At 36.5% G+C, this 5,136-nt stretch overlaps 1 protein-coding gene across 2 annotated transcripts in view; it reads right to left on the bottom strand.

Moving 5' to 3' along the window:
* The window catches only part of prrc2c (proline-rich coiled-coil 2C), a 27,543-nt gene extending 26,282 nt beyond the window's left edge, over window positions 1-1,261 (bottom strand). The window contains exon 1 of one of the 2 annotated variants that reach the window (XM_020603363.1): window positions 861-1,261. The gene's annotated coding sequence lies outside the window, so the exon portion shown is untranslated. The remainder of the gene's footprint in view (window positions 1-860) is intronic. The other variant, XM_020603364.1, reaches the window with a different exon arrangement.
* Window positions 1,262-5,136: the final 3,875 nt, after the last annotated feature.

Genomic DNA, 5,136 nt, shown 5'->3' with positions numbered 1-5,136 from the left:
CCTTCAGCTGTAACTCTCTGATCAAGCAGATTCACTGACTAGTCAATCAGTGCAACAATCAATGCATGTCTGAATAGCTTCCCTAAAACTAGTTAGATGTAGGCACAATTAAAATCAGATACATTAAAAGCAAACAATACCAAGCTACCTGCTTCTTATCTCCACGCTAGTTAATAATATCTGCACATAGTTTATGAATCATTTGGAGTTTTTCCAGGTCCCAGCCCCGACAGTGCGCGCGCACACACACACACACACACACATTGTGCTCCTTGAATACCACGTTTTGTTGGATGTGCAAGATAAGACTTTGAAGGACAGCGCTGTACTAAACAATACGCACGAATTTACATCATATAAACACTAGTTAGACGTAATACATCGCCACAACATTTAGTCCACTCAAGAGAAAATTCGGAGTATGTACTTTATAACGTCGCAGTATTTCAGTAAATCACTGCCGTTCATGAATCTGCAGGCCATCCGTCTCCGCGAGTCGAACTTGTGGTGGGCTGGGTGGCTCATACCGGCAGGAGTAGAGGCCCTCTTCGCCCGGAACTCAACCACGCCAGCCTTAAATAACACCGAGTAAAGATTTGACCCAAGAACGTGTACGTTCTAATCTAGCCAACAACACAGGTTTACGTATTTAATGTGAAACAACTTGCCGTTAGAGAGCAGGCCATCAGCTTGCATCGTTTATAACAGTTTCGTTTCTCATTAGTCGCCATCTCAATCCACTTTCAGCCCGTCAGTGGCCAGAGCATGTTAGCTTAACCAGCTAGCATTGTATGTAAACCAACAGACCAGCTACTGGACAAAACTTAAATACGTAAAACTTGCATGTCGTGCAAACCCACCTGCCACCGCCGGCGCCTTCTTTGTCCTTTCGGCTGTTTTGCGGCCTCACTTATAATATGGTTTCGGCCTGGGTTGGTGGACGATGTGTGGCTGACCGGTGGATTACAAAAGCTGGCTAACCTGCTAACCCTATTCGGCTAACGATGGTTAGCTACTTTGCTCGCTGCTAACAAACCGCTCTCCACATGCACGGCTTTTTATGTTTTCTGCCTCTTTCAAGCCGTCGTTGTCTGTCAGGCTGTTTCTGCGGGAACCGGTACACAGCCGTTCCGTATCTCCTCACCCGTTATCTCGTGCAGGACCGTTTCTCTACTTAAGTGAGGCCCCGCTCGCGCCGCGGCCTGTCACACAATCAAAGATGGCAGACTAAGTTGCCAGATTTATTCTTGCATATCCCCCTCTTAAAGACTCTAAGCCGTTGTATAGTTGCTCAGCCACATATTTGTTATTATCAGCGGCACTCATTCAGAAAAGTCAGCCACACAGATTCAGTTTTCTTCACAGAGGAAATGCTATAAATATCTCATTCACTAGCTGAATTAGCCTATAATTATGCACAGACATTAATTGGTCTCTCTCTTGAGCTGATGCAGCGGCTGAAAATTCAGGGTCTGCACAACTATGGCACTATCACAGAACAAGGTTAAAAAGCTGGACTGAAACACTGAGTTTGTGTGGTGGTGGTGGTGGTGTGAAATGCTGTTCAGGCAGAAGTTTTAATAATTTGAAATTTTTATTTTATTAATTTTTTATTTCTATTGTAGCTATATTCAGAAAAAGCAGACTATTGCATAGTAACTAAGCACAAGTACCCTCACAGTCACTTTGTGATTTGATTACAGGTGGATACACTGACATATATAATCCACTTAGACATGAAAATAATATTATTTTTAAAACCATATTATTATTAAAACACTGTGACAACTATCTTGATAGGACTAGACAACACACTATTAAATTCACATGGTACAGTTTTATAGCTGGTTTTGTACTCTGCAACCACACAAACACAGCCAAATTATCGTGTTCTCAAGTATACATGTACTATACAGCCTATGCCATTCATGTAGCATCATATCATTTAGCACCCCTAAACCTGGCAACCCAAACGGTAACGAGTCACATGTGAACGATTCTTGTTCCGGGGTGCAACGAGCAGTGGTTAGGTTGAGTCTAAAGTTTGTATCCTTATCACAAACTCCAGTATTGCCCTTTTAAACGTTTTTGGGAAACCACTAATTATTAGCCAATTAGCGGACGACACAACCATATTTTTGCAACAACTGTCAGAAGTCCCCAATGTTCTTCATGCTATTCATACATTCTCCAAAGCCTCTGGTTTAGAGTTAAATTTGAATAAATGTGAGCTTATGCCTGTTCAAAAATGTAATTTAACAGAAGCTTACAATATTCCTATTAGACAAGACGGTTAAATACTTGGGTATACGCATCTCTAGAGACTCAGCTGTATGTAATAAGAAAAACATATGGATGACTATCAATGTATGTCATTAGACTGAACCTATGGTTAATGAGAGACATCAGCTTAATGGGAAGGGTATTTCTGACTAAAATGGAAAGCATCTCTAGATGCATCTATCCAGCCTACTCGCTAAGCATTCCAAACGATGCTATTAAACAGATTAATAAAATTAACTTTGACTATATATGGAAAAATAAAAGTCTACTACTAAAAGAGCAGAGTTGAATAAGAATTTTAAAATGGAGGGGTTTGCAAGCCATTGATTTTGATTTTATTAATGAAACTTTAAAAATGAATTGGTTAAAATCCTTTTTGAATAACAATAACCTCTGGTACCACATTCCCAGAGAAGTGTTTAAAAAATTAGGAGGCATAGAGTTTTTGCTTAAATGTGACTTTAATATCCCGAATCTCACGGTCAAATTATCAGTTTTTCATCAGCAAGTCTTACTATATTTGAAACTCCTATATAATCAAAACTTCACACCCCACAATACCCCAATCTGGAATAATATATATATATTAAGATCAAGAACAAATCGTTGTTCAATAGTGACTGGATGGAGAAAGGCGTTTGGTTGGTATTTCATCCTATTGACACAAATGGCTCCTTCTTATCATATGAAAGTTTTTGTGTCAAATATGGGAGAACTGATGATCGTAACACATTCAATGCTATAATCAAAGCAATCCCTACCTCCTTCTTGTGTTTGATTAAAGGGTATTTAAGTAATCCTACTCCATTCAGCCCATTTCTCCCACAGCTTTTAATTGGAGGCTGTGCTTTCAATCAACTCAAATACCCAAACAAAAAATTAAGAAATATCCTAAACAATATCTCATGCACTTCTTCTCAATACAGAAATTCTATCCTATTCTTCTTTTCAAAGGAAACTGTTTGCTTGTTATAGACAAAGTACTTGCATTTCCCTATTGCTCCGAAAGCCAAAGAGCTTCATTTCAAAATCTTGAATGGCATATATCCATCCAGTGCTTTGTTGAGACATCGATTTGGCATTGAATCCAATAACTGTGTATTTTGTGATGGAGATGAAAATGGAGAACATCTTTTATTCCAATTTATGTTTGTGAAGAACTTTTGGCATGAGGTTTTTGTATGGTTCCAATCAAAGATTCACCTCCTAAATGACTTCACCCAAAAAGACATTACTTATGGTCTCCTGATGGACAATGCCAATGCTGACTTTCTGATCAACAACATCATCATTATTGGGAAATTTCATTTACATAAATCTAAGTATATGAAAATTGTACCTCGTTTCTGTATATTTCTCAATGAGTTTCTTGTTTTTGTCAAAGCCCTCAGTCTAATGAAAACCAAAAATGCTAAAAAACTTTTTAATTTAATTGAAGAGTATAATTTAATACCAAAGCCCTAATTGACATGACTTTTCACTTTTTAATTTTATTTTATTCAATCTTATTATTACTACATTATTTTATTCTAACCTTATTTTATTTATGTATTTAATCTAGCCACAGGTGTTGCAAGCCAGTGACTTCTGTGCCGGTCCCAAGCCCTGATATCTTGTCTTGTTCTTTGTTAATGCACCTGCTCTATGGTATGGAATACTAATGTTTGCCACATTCGCTGTAAATACATTTGTTCAATAAATAAATACAAAATAAAAATAAACTCTTTCAGGACCAGCAATGACCACAAAAAAAGAAAGATTGAGTCTAAAGTACCCCTCATGGATCAGTTACTATCTATCCATCCATCCATCTATCTGTCTAGTTGGGAGGTTGTTTAACTTTTAAGAATACAACTGTTTACATAATTTCACACCTCCAAAGTAAAGTTAATACATAAAAAATGTCTCTTACACTATGGCATACTGACAATTTGTAAAATAAAATAAATACATCCTGGAACAATAGCTATAAAGATCAGATTCTACCACTTACACTCTGATGACAATTTGGAAAAATGGACCATATGGTTTGTAAAATGAGCCTGCAAGTTTTGTGAGTAAAAACATCACTCTTTATATCATTTTTGAATGATTTTATCATTTTTTAATTGATATTTAGTTTATTTCATAACAATAGTCTAAAACTGATTATTTTATAACCCAGAAAAAGAAGCAAACTCATAATGCATTGGGGTATTGTGTCAGGATGCCCTGGCTAGTGACCTAATATTAACTCTATTGCCAGTCTGTGTACTTCTCCACAGCCTGTCCTCTATGGGCTGATTCTTTCAATTTCACTTTATCTGCCCTTTTCCACTCAACTCCTGTGTTTCATTCCTCTTCCCTCTGATATAATATTTGCCATATTCTTTGCAGTGTAAAGCAGTTTACTAAAACATCTACCATTCCACTACCATTCTTTATAACACTCACTAAAATGGTTTCATACTGCTTTTACACAGAATATCAAATAGCTACACAAATCTATACTTGCATAGAGATACTGTATATAATTAGCAAAAACATTTCTTGCACATACAAACCAATAGTGTTTCATAATGTTTCATTCTTTCTTGGTCACCTAATCATTAGGCCTGGACTAGTGTGGGCATTTACCAAGAAGTATTTACGTAGCTATTAACTTTTAAATTTAAGCATAGAAAACCTAAATCATGTAATTTCTAACAGAATAATGAAAATGATCATTAAACATTTTTAGCAAATACAATGTGGTCAATTTTAATTTAAAGATGCAACCCAAATAACTTTTACTAAGAAATGAATGCATTTTTAAAAAAATATTTGATTTCTTATATACTTCATCATGACACTGAAGATATGATAGATACTTTG

The sequence above is a fragment of the Monopterus albus genome, unplaced genomic scaffold (genome assembly GCF_001952655.1).
Source record: "Monopterus albus unplaced genomic scaffold, M_albus_1.0 scaffold61.1, whole genome shotgun sequence".
Lineage (NCBI taxonomy): Eukaryota > Metazoa > Chordata > Actinopteri > Synbranchiformes > Synbranchidae > Monopterus > Monopterus albus.
This window is presented reverse-complemented; position numbering and strand designations above follow the sequence as displayed.